Consider the following 12035-nt stretch of genomic DNA (forward strand, 5'->3'; position numbering starts at 1 on the left):
TGGCCCCCAAGGGAATACGAGTTCGAAATACAGATATAAAAACTGACAAAACTCGCTCGGGGCAGCGGTGGTAGATTGTTGGTGGCCTGCTGAGGTTGTGGGACGGTCGTGTGCTGGGGTTGTGGGATGGTGGTATGCTGAGGTTGTGGGATGGTGGTATGCTGAGGTTGTGGGATGGTGGTATGCTGAGGTTGTGGGATGGTCGTGTGCTGCTTGAGGTGATGGTGGTATGCTGAGGTTGTGGGATGGTCGTGTGCTGGGGTTGTGGGATGGTGGTGTGCTGAGGTTGTGGGACGGTCGTGTGCTGGGGTTGTGGGATGGTGGTGTGCTGAGGTTGTGGGATGGTGGTATGCTGAGGTTGTGGGATGGTGTTATGCTGAGGTTGTGGGATGGTGGTATGCTGAGGTTGTGGGATGGTGGTATGCTGAGGTTGTGGGACGGTCGTGTGCTGGGGTTGTGGGATGGTGGTGTGCTGAGGTTGTGGGATGGTGGTATGCTGAGGTTGTGGGATGGTGTTATGCTGAGGTTGTGGGATGGTGTTATGCTGAGGTTGTGGGATGGTGGTGTGCTGGGGTTGTATGCTGAGGTTGTGGGACGGTGGTGTGCTGGGGTTGTGGGATGGTGGTATGCTAAGGTTGTGGGATGGTAACATGTGGAGGTTGTGGGATGATGACACGCTGTAGTTGTGGGATGATGGCGTGCTGAACTTGTAGTATGATGCTGTGGTTGTGGGGTTGTAACATGCTTTGGTTGTATGACGGTGGTGTATCAAGATTTCGGGATGATGGTGGGCTGGGGTTTTGGGATGGTGGTCTTCTGAGGTTATGGGGTTATAACGTGCTGGGGTTGTGTGCTAGTGGTATGCTGAGGCTGTTGGATGGTAGCATGCTATGTTTGTGAGACCATGGTGTGCTGGGGTTGTGGGATAGAAGTGAGCTGAGGTTGTAGGATATTGGCGTGGCGGGATGGTAGCGAGCTGTGACTTTGGTATGTTGGCATCTGGGATTGTAGGATGTTGGCGTGCTGAGGTTGTGGGATGGTGGCGTGCTGAGGTTGTGGAATGATAGTGTGCTGAGGTTGTGGAATGGTGGCGTGTTGAGGTTGTGGAATGGTGGCGTGCTGAGGTTGTGGAATGATAGTGTGCTGAGGTTGTGTGATGGTGGCGTGCTGAGGTTGTGGAATGGTGGCGTGCTGAGGTTTTGGAATGGTGGCGTGCTGAGGTTGTGGGATCGTGGCGTGCCGTGATGTGACTGCCTAGTAAGGTACGATATTAAAACATGAAAACCCTGGATCAACCTTCTACACTATAAGGGACAAGACAGTCCCAAGAGAGCCTTATTTTACAACTAGATTGTTGATGTACAACATCCCATAACCTAGTGGGTGTGAGCATGCCAGTGGCTGGCGTCCAGTGGTGTTGTTAATATTGAATCAGGTCCGCATATAAAACTGTCGTGCTTTCGTCTGTTTAAAGGTAAATTAATGGACGGTATTATTTTCTCTTCTGATTGAATTGAGCGCAATGTTGTAATTAAATTCACAAAGCATCACCGTGTAAACATACAGCATTATTTAGATCCCAGCTGAATGACAAACATGTTTTTTATACAACCTGGATTGAACCATGTTTTCCCAACGCTTTGTCGTGGGACCAAAAATGGCGCGGAAGCTATACCAAAAAATTGCCATGGAAATAACAAGGAAATGTATGAGAACATTTTGCAGCTGTTATCTAATTATGAAAATCTGACACACAAAAACTTTACATTTCGTAAAAAAAAAAAAAAAGGGTGCTAGGACATAGAATTTAATTAATTTACGAGACTTAAAGCTGCAGTACACACACACACACACACACCGGGGGTGGCGGTATCCCCCGTGTATCTGCGCTGTCGCCGGCGATCCGCGGCGCGCATTCCTATCCTTGTATTGGCTCCGGTTTAGGCGTCTTCCCGTGCATGATGAGGATGCCCTCAGCCAGCCGAACAGTTCTGATTACTTATGAACCTGATATTCTATTACACTGTCTTCTTTTGACTCATTGAATCCGTTATTGAGACTCCGTATATGATATTGAATACTGGAATGTCCGTATTATTGAGTATGTTTTGTGTACGATATCTGCCACGAACTGGTGGTGAGGTAAAGAAAATTCCTTTCCGTGAGATATCGTTCTTCAATGCACCTTCCGAAAATAGCTTTAGCGAGGAGCAGAAGGCGAGTGACAGCCTGGGTGGGTAAATGATAGAATAATGAGAGTATTGATCACAATTGCTGCTTCCACCTGTTGAAACATTTCCCCGGGCGGGAACGTTTGCCTCCGCCACCGGCCGCCACTGCCAGGTCTTCCCCCACACTCCCCCTCCAGCCAGACACAATTTTGCCCTTCCATTGTTCCGGTTCATGAGGCCTTTCTCAGCCTCGCCCTTGACACCTTTCCCCACTGCCGAAATAAACGCCCATGCGCCTGGCAGTGTGGAAAGGGGTTCGGCGGCGCAGGTTTTTGTGAAATAGCAGCCGTGGTATAGATCGGCGGGCGGGCTGGCTCTCGCGCCCAGACCAACAAAGGAGCTGGGAGCAGTTGAGCACACCTTAAAGTCGCCGCCACACGTGCGCCCGGACCAGCTTCCCCCCAACCCCTCCCTCACTCCAGTGGAGCTCACACACCCTCCTGCCTCCCGCCTTCCCCTCACACTGCCCCCTCGTCAGCACTGGAGCCTCAGCGGTCAGGAAGGAGTCTCAGGCCTTCCCCCTCTGACATTGTCCCTCGTCAGCACTGGATCATCAACGGTCAGGGAGGAGAGTCTTACACCTTCTGATACAACCCCTCGTTAGCACTAGATCGTCAGCTGGCAGGAAGAAGTCCTTAGCTTCTGACACAACCTCGTCAGAATTGGTTCCACAACTGTCAGCCACAAACCCAACTCCTCGTCAGCATTTGAACCCTCAACTGTCAGCCAGGAACCCAACCCTCGTCAGCACTTGAACCCTCAACTGTCAGCCAGGAACCCAACCGTCGTCAGCACTTGAACCCTCAACTGTCAGCCAGGAACCCAACCCTTGTCAGCACTTGAACCCTCATCTGTCAGCCAGGAACCCAGCCCTTGTCAGCACTTGAATCCTCAACTGTCAGCCAGGAACCCAGCTCCTCGTCAGCACTTGAACCCTCAACTGTCAGCCAGGAACCCAACCCTTGTCAGCACTTGAACCCTCAACTGTCAGCCAGGAACTCAGCCCCTCGTCAGCACTTGAACCCTCAGCCATCAGACATGCCCCTCCAAAAATAAGCCATGCTTTCGCGCCATTACTGACACTTTCCTGGCGAGGGTCAGCTGACGTGGTCAGCACGACAGCTTGGGGTCGTCCTGACGGCGATGGCGAGGGATGACTGACGGATGTCTTGTGCTAAGCTCACACGATGATCCTGAGCGTCGCCAAGGGCGTCTCCAGGAAGAAAACGGAGTGCTTGGTGTGCAGTAACAAGGACGGAGTCCTGGATGTTGTGTAACCACACTGTCACCTGCTGCCGTCTCACGCCCACAGTGCTACCGTCACGCCCACGCCACCACTATCACGCCCACCATCTCCCCGCCCTCACGCCCACACTGCTACCGTCACGCCCACGCCACCACTATCACGCCCACCATCTCCCCGCCCTCACGCCCACACTGCTACCGTCACGCCCACGCCACCACTATCACGCCCACCATCTCCCCGCCCTCACGCCCACACTGCTACCGTCACGCCCACGCCACCACTATCACGCCCACCATCTCCCCGCCCTCACGCCACACTGCTACCGTCACGCCCACGCCACCACTATCACGCCCACCATCTCCCCGCCCACGCCCCACTGCTACCGTCACGCCCACGCCACCAGCATCACGCCCACCATTTCCCCGCCCACGCCCCACTGCTACCGTCACGCCCACCATCTCCCCGCCCACGCCCCACTGCTACCGTCACGCCCACCATCTCCCCGCCCACTCCCAGCCACACATCTTCCCTCCCCCCATTAATATGTCTCAGTAAGCACCCCGCACTCGGGGGGGCCATTAAGGTGTTCTTCCCGCCTCGTTGTGACCCCGGGGGGCTGGTGGTGGTGGGGCGGGCTCGCCCTCGAGAGGGTGTGCTGGGCTCGCGCGGTACCCAGAGCTGGACTCGAGGTGTGGGGGGGGGGGGGGGGGGGGGCGCCCCCCCCCGCCTCCCTCCCTCAGGCCAGAGAGGAAAACAAGGCCATTCAGTAGGGAGTCTGCCCGGGGGGGAAAATGTGGTCCCACGGTGAAATATTACCCCATCCGGCCACTCGTCAACCCCCCCCCTCCCCCCTCCCCCATCCCCCATCCCCCATCCCCGGACTTTTGGAAAGGGGGGAGGGGGTCGTAGTCCTCCCCCCCCCTCTCCGCCATCGCTGCCACTATGGCATTGTTTGGCACTTTACCAGAGCCAGCCCTGTATTTGCCAGTGGTGTATGACACTGCTGTAGTGATGTATGACACTGCTACAGTGGTGTATGACACTGCTACAGTGGTGTATGACTGCTACAGTGGTGTATGACACTGCTACAGTGGTGTATGACTGCTACAGTGGTGTATGACACTGCTGTAGTGGTGTATGACTGCTACAGTGGTGTATGACTGCTACAGTGGTGTATGACACTGCTGCAGTGGTGTATGACTGCTACAGTGGTGTATGACACTGCTACAGTGGTGTATGACTGCTACAGTGGTGTATGACACTGCTACAGTGGTGTATGACTGCTACAGTGGTGTATGACTGCTACAGTGGTGTATGACACTGCTACAGTGGTGTATGACTGCTACAGTGGTGTATGACTGCTACAGTGGTGTATGACACTGCTACAGTGGTGTATGACACTGCTACAGTGGTGTATGACTGCTACAGTGATGTATGACACTGCTACAGTGGTGTATGACTGCTACAGTGATGTATGACACTGCTACAGTGGTGTATGACTGCTACAGTGATGTATGACACTGCTACAGTGGTGTATGACACTGCTGTAGTGGTGTATGACACTGCTGTAGTGGTGTATGACACTTATATTCCAGTATTGTATGCTTGTGTCTTATACCCCTTTTGAATTAAGTTCATTTAACGCCAGAGGTATTATTATTATTGTTATTATTATTATTATTATTATTATTATTATTATTATTATTATTATTATTATCATTATCATTGTTATTGGTTATGTTTTATACATAGAATGTGTACACAGAATATTAGGTCAGGGTAGGTTAGAGGGGTCTATTGTTCCAAGTGTTACTTCAGGGGAGGGTAGAGGTGGGGGGGGGGAGGGTCTGTTATTCCAAGTGTTACTGGTTGAGCTTGCGTTACTGTGTGGGCGTGACGAAGCCTAGCGTTATTTCCCCCGTCACAACACCGCGTACCGTCCGTTTTCCTCACAACAACCACCACAACACCACAGACCCAGTACAGGCGTGCTGCCACCTGCCTCTGCATCAAGTAATTATAATAAAGTGATCACGCGGGAGCTTCATTAACCACAATATAAGTGAAAGTCACCAGGACACGGTGTAAGGGGTTGTACATGTACTTCATGTGGTATTATATGTGTGCTATTATACGTGTGGTATTATACGTATGGTATTATACGTGTGGTATTATACGTGTGGTATTATATGTGTGGTATTATACGTGTGGTATTATACGTGTGGTATTATACGTGTGGTATTATATGTGTGGTATTATACGTGTGGTATTATACGTGTGGTATTATACGTGTGGTATTATACGTGCGGTATTATACGTATGGTATTATACGTGTGGTATTATACGTGTGGTATTATACGTGTGGTATTATACGTGTGGTATTATACGTGTGGTATTATACGTGCGGTATTATACGTGTGGTATTATACGTGTGGACACGTATTATACGTGTGGTATTATACGTGTGGACACGTATTATACGTGTGGTATTATACGTGTGGTATTATACGTGTTCTACTTGGGTCATCTGGCGTTGACCTTCTCCCAGAATGCAGAGGTCTGGACCACACAAAAACATCTACGAGGCACAACTTGGTTCAAGGTTCAGCAAACTGCGACATTACCGCTAATGTGCCATAATTTTTTTTTTTTTCAACTCCCATCATCCTTTCCCTGCTACAGATTGTAGTGCAGCCTGGAGAAGGGGGTCCCAGATTGATATGGTAATTATCCATTTGTGGATCATCTGGCCTGCTGGTTGTAGGGTTTGGGAACCTGCGTGTTCCTTTGTTGACAGACAAGATGGTCTTCTGAGAGAGGGAGGTCTGTACATAAACTGTCTCTGCCATACGAAGACGAAGAACAGGAATAGTCTCTCTCTTGTTCAGTATCTGGTCATGACTTGTACAATTGCATAAATCCCACACGTCTTCTGTTAATTCCTTCTTCAGGTTCCAACCCTTTGTCTCCAGGGTTTGAACACCCAAGTTCTTTGACCGACCGAGCGGTCTCCAAGCTTTGAACGCCCTAAGTTCTATTGCCGACCAAATTGTCTCCAAGCTTATGACACCTAATTTCTATTACCTAAGCTAGCCAGTACAAGGCCCCCTCACATCTCCAAGATTCTAAACAGCCAACAAGTCTTGTGGCGACCAGGAGAAAGACATGGCAATGGTGTGTGTATATATATATATATATATATATATATATATATATATATATATATATATATATATATATATATATATCCCTGGGGACAGGGGAGAAAGAATACTTCCCACGTACTCCCTGTGTGTCGTAGAAGGCGACTAAAAGGGAAGGGAGCGGGGGGCTGGAAATCCTCCCCTCTCGTTTTCTTTTTTTTTTTCCAAAAGAAGGAACAGAGAAGGGGGCCAGGTGAGGATATTCCCTCAAAGGCCCAGTCCTTTGTTCTTAACGCTACCTCGCTATCGCGGGAAATGGCGAATAGTATGAAAGAAGAAAGATATATATATATATATATATATATATATATATATATATATATATATATATATATATATATATATATATATATATATATATATAATTCTTTATTATTATCTCCGGAAAAAAAAGGGAAACTGCTTCCATATTGATTGATGAGGAAGATTTATGGTCTGTTTGAGAAGCTTGAGCGATGGCTGTCAGTCTCTGGGGCGGGAAAATGATAGTCTTGTTGTGTTTGTTGGTGTACACGCGTGTTGTTTATGTGTCACACTGTCGTTGTGAACAGATTTTTCATCATACACATTTTCCTGTGCATCATATTATATATTATATTATATGAAATCCTTTCTCTTTGTTTTTTTCCGTGGTATGGTTCTCTTTGTTTTTTCCGTGGTCTGGGGTTAAGTGGCATTAACAGAACGTAGAATTCTATTTATCTTGAATATAATGGGAAAATGTTATCCTGTAGCAGTTACATCATTCTCGATGTGAGTTGTATGTAACTCGTGACTTTATGAAGAGTTCCAGTTCCAGGACTTTGTTATGGTTGTGAGAATGTAAGATATAAACGTGTGTAATTCATGCAGTGATCTCGCATATGTCCATCACAGTTTAGTTTGTCTTTGTGTTGTGAGCAGTTCAGGTGTGTCACACTTGCACGAGGAAGCAGCTGCTGAAACACCTACAATATCGTAAGACGAGGCATTACATTCAGACACACACCTGGTTTTCCAGCCCTGGATGTTGTGTGAGGTTTGTAGGGCTTCCAGGTTCCAGTCCTGGATGCTGCCAGAGACCTGAAGAGCCTCCAGGTTCCAGTTTTGGACGCAGGTTAGCGTTGTATACCAAGTGTCTGTCTTGTCAGAAGCAGTGTGTGTGTACATGGAAGGACAGTGTGTCACACTGCACTCAGTGGGAAATGTAACTAAAGTGGGGGGGGGGGGGGGGGGAAGCCGGCCCTTGCTATTGGCTGAAGAGAGATCGTTGCAGCTGGAGTCATGAAGGGGATGTAGCTGTTGATGTCGTGAACAACCGGACAACTGATCCAGATTGTGGTCAGTGACGTGACTACACGCCAGCAACTGCTGACAACGTCCAGGTTTGGCATCTTGGCCGTTGCCTAAGTGGCTCGCACGATTTCCCTGAGTGTGGCCCACCTCGCGTTGATATGCGCCTCACTTGTCACCCTGTGATTCCAGTCCTCAGCCGAAGAAAGCAAGCCTCGCAACCCGACGCCTCACGAGGAACAAGAGTCCATGATGTTTCATGGCGTTATCATGACGCTGGTCCCACACCCATGGACGGATGGTCGACCTTGCCACGCGTAAATCTCATGTTAAGGACAGAGTTGAAGGTCTCCCCTCTTCCGGACCGTTCCGATCTGGTCGCTTAGGAAAATATGGGAATGATTTTGTGTTTCCCTCACGTCAGGACGTGGTAAGTGGACGCATCTGAATAGGTTTCACTCGTCTGTTGAGATGAGTCTGATAGAGACGTGTCTGGTTGCTTCCAAGACCCTTCCTTGTCCCCGCTAGTAGACCCGACTTTCCCCATTCATTACAGTGACATTGGCGGTCTTTCTCGTAACTTTCCATCCCTGGAGCACTCTCCTGGCTCTGCCCACTCTGATGCATTACTACACGCTGATGACCCACTCTCTCCTGACGCTGTCATCAGTCCTTGTCATGTGTTTACCCATGACCATCTCTCGCGATTCTACTCACGGTAAGTCTGGGTATGTTCCAGCACCAGCATTCCCGCTACGCGTCCCGCACACTCTGCATCTACAGACGCTGACGTTGTGTGCCTGAGGAATTGTTCCTCCTCCAACCATAGTGCTACTTTGCTTCGCCTCCCCCCCCCCCGCCCCCGCCTCTCATAACTCTGCAAACTTTATAACTTTAGATCAGTTCCTGTTGTGAGGACATAACAACCACTTTATAAACACTGTAACGATCTTTATTTCACATTGTTAGCGACACAGTCTGACTCACACAGTTAATTCACCTGATTTACAGCCTTCTGGTACCTTTTTTACCCACCACTCCTCCTCCTCCACTTCCTCCTCAAGGTGGACCTTGTTATTATCAATACCAGAACTTCCTCACCGCTGACTTGATCAACTTATGATTTTTTTTTCTCTCGCTTGGGAAGCGCACTGCCTCTCCTCGTATAGTGCTTCCGTCTCTTACTGAGCATCTAGCACAGGTTATTGCTGAGGGGATGAAGGTACATGTCCCCTTTTCCTTTTAAGACTACCTCTTCTCCCAGTTTATGGGTCAGCCATTCGTGTTCTCAGACCACTCAGTAAAGGAGCCTGGCATATATGACTTGGAAAAAAAACTGTCCTTCCTTTGGCTTGAGTTCAGTTTTCATCTTTGCTGGTAACCATTGTCAATGTATCACCCCCGCGAGGCGAAGTGTTCCCTCATCTTAAAGATGTGCGACAGTCCTCTCTGACTTTCTCTACAGATGGGTCTCGCTGGTCTCTTAAGTTGTTTGAACCACTTCTGTTGTGTTACCTTCCCTTCTCTTCTTTTGACATAAGTTTTTTGGGGGGTGATTTATTCATTTTTTTCCTTTAATTGTTGATGGATCAACCCATCTCTATCAGCAGTGGTGACCCTCACACGTCTGGCCCTAACCTCGACCCTTCCATTTTCAGTTTTCATCGTCGTTTTCTGTGGCAGAGACAAATTAGATTTATTCACCTAACGTTGACGAATCAAATAAAAAAAGAATGCCTTCTTCCGCCTGTTTCAGATCTGTTCGATCTTGTTTTAAACACAAACTGCCGCTTTACACTCAGATTTGGACAAGATGTCCCACAAGGGTTAACTCAAACTGCTTAAGTTTAGTGTCTTAAAAACCCCAGTAGCGTCCCGTGTCTCCCCTTAAAACCCTTTCCCAGATTTCTCGTCTCCGTAACTTAGAAATCCCACGTTATCCAGTTAGCCAAGTCTGCACCTAAGTTCTCCACCAAAAGGGAATGACCAGATGGGGAAATTATCTGTGAACAGTTATTGATCCTTGTGTGATGTTCTGCCCTCGCATCTCGGCTGATTATATATTGTCCTCTTCCATCCTCATATTGTCCTCTTCCATTGTCATATCTCCGTGTCTTTAACCTCTTTTTAGTACTTCATTTATTGCTTGGCTTCGATAAACATATTTGTTCATGATGGAAGACCTAGAAGAAAAAAAAAATGAATGATGAATTATATACGTTTATAAATTACTGGTCATCATTTTCATGGACTGCTGCACAGATGTCTTCTTGACCAGATTATTTTGATCGTTAGATATCTTAAAACATTTTTATTACGACTTTATGACTGGGAAGGTCTCCCATGAACTTGCCATTACGACAGCATGATCACTGCATTACACATTGCAATGTTACCTTTCTTCATTGTAATGTTACCTTTCTTCATTGCATCAATATCATCTTTGTTCATTGCATCAATATTATCTTTGTTCATTGCTTCATTATCGTCTTTGTTCATTGCATCAATAGTATGTTTGTTTATTGAATCAACAGAACACGTGAAGTGTGTGTGGCTGTTAAGATAAACATAGACAGGTCTAGTGTATCCCCCACTAGCATGACTCCATGACCTCGGGGTACGATGTCGTTGACCTTTGACCGGGCTCTTGGAGACCGGGTTATTGACCCAGCCATCATCATACCCAGTCGTCGTAATGTCGTACTCAGAGAGATGCATCGCAGGAATCATCGAACCACATCACAACTTTGTCTCGCGTACGAATATGACCTGGCAGAGAAGCGACCTCAGAGCCATCGTATTCCCTCACACGAACGGAAAGGAGATTAGAATGGGTCGGGTGAGGTCAGGGAAGCAGTTTGTCTACTCTTAGCCTCACCTGCTGAGTCTCATACCCAGAGCTCGCAGTACAGTAGGGTCTCATATACACAGAATGTATAGAAATTTATATAGATCTACATTTTCCACAGCACGAGATGAATGGCTCCTCCTGTGTGTTTTTGACGTTCTGCGGGAGATAAATTCTGTGAAGCAGGAAGACATTGTTCAAGTAGGTCTGTGTTCCCTAAGAGGCGTACGACAGTTCGAAAGACTAATGGCAGCGCGCGCGCGGCCTCTTCCAAGCAGCCAGGTTAACTACGGTGCCAGGCGTGCAGCAAATATCATGGTCAGACATTCGACGATTTTTGGTAGGTATGTTGTTAACCGTGTAGTCAGGACTACGCCTGCGCTTGAGGTATGAAAATGACGGAGGCTTTAAAATGTTTCTTCCGACGTATGTTATGTGAATTATATCGTTCTCACAGGAAAGACAAAAAAGAAAAGAAAAAAAAATAGGAGAGAGGGATAGAGGCTGAGAGCTAGCGGACGACATTGCGCTCCGCCATGTTTATGTGATGAGATGATAATACAGGAGGGGAAGCATATACAACGGGGAAATGTTCAAGAGGGGGGAGGGGGGGGACATTAGGCTCAAGATGAACGTGAAACCCGCGTTGCTACCAGTAAATTTCGTCTGCCGAGGGAGGGTAGAGGTCGGTAGGCAGCTCGTGGGGGGGGAACTGTCAGGTTGTGGCAGACCCTGGGTTTGTGACCCACAGTGACCTGCTGTGTAGTGGGCACGTGTGCCACATTTAGGTTACGACCTCCCGCTACGTAGCCTAACTCACTACTTCAATTGACTGATATTTCTTAAGTTTAATAAATGCAGACCAATTCAAATAGTAGTATCTACTAAGTAACTAAGTAATGGAATAAAACCAATAGGCTAATATATATATATATATATATATATATATATATATATATATATATATATATATATATATATATATATATATATATATATATATATATATATTTTGTTTTGGACAATCACATCTTTACCAAATGGCGTCCTAGCTTCGTCTCTTCGATGTATATCAACTGACTGTTATATTTCTCTCCTGTGTCTCTCCTGATGATGTGATTATTACACGAAAGTGCACTTGGGAACTTTTCGTTTCATTTTTCCCCGTGGACTCATTGGAATATCTTGATCACGTGCAAAATTGTGATCCTTTCCAACATGTATATATATATATA

General features: G+C 47.5%; 1 protein-coding gene and 1 long non-coding RNA gene across 2 annotated transcripts in view; one reads left to right on the plus strand and one right to left on the minus strand.

Annotated features, from left to right (window-relative positions):
* The window catches only part of LOC139764663 (uncharacterized), a 146278-nt gene that overhangs the window by 110853 nt on the left and 23390 nt on the right, over nt 1–12035 (plus strand). The window lies entirely within an intron of this gene.
* Nucleotides 1–12035, minus strand: part of LOC139764654 (uncharacterized) — a 68656-nt gene that overhangs the window by 26154 nt on the left and 30467 nt on the right. The window lies entirely within an intron of this gene.

Source organism: Panulirus ornatus, chromosome 50 (assembly GCF_036320965.1).
Source record: "Panulirus ornatus isolate Po-2019 chromosome 50, ASM3632096v1, whole genome shotgun sequence".
Classification (NCBI taxonomy): domain Eukaryota; kingdom Metazoa; phylum Arthropoda; class Malacostraca; order Decapoda; family Palinuridae; genus Panulirus; species Panulirus ornatus.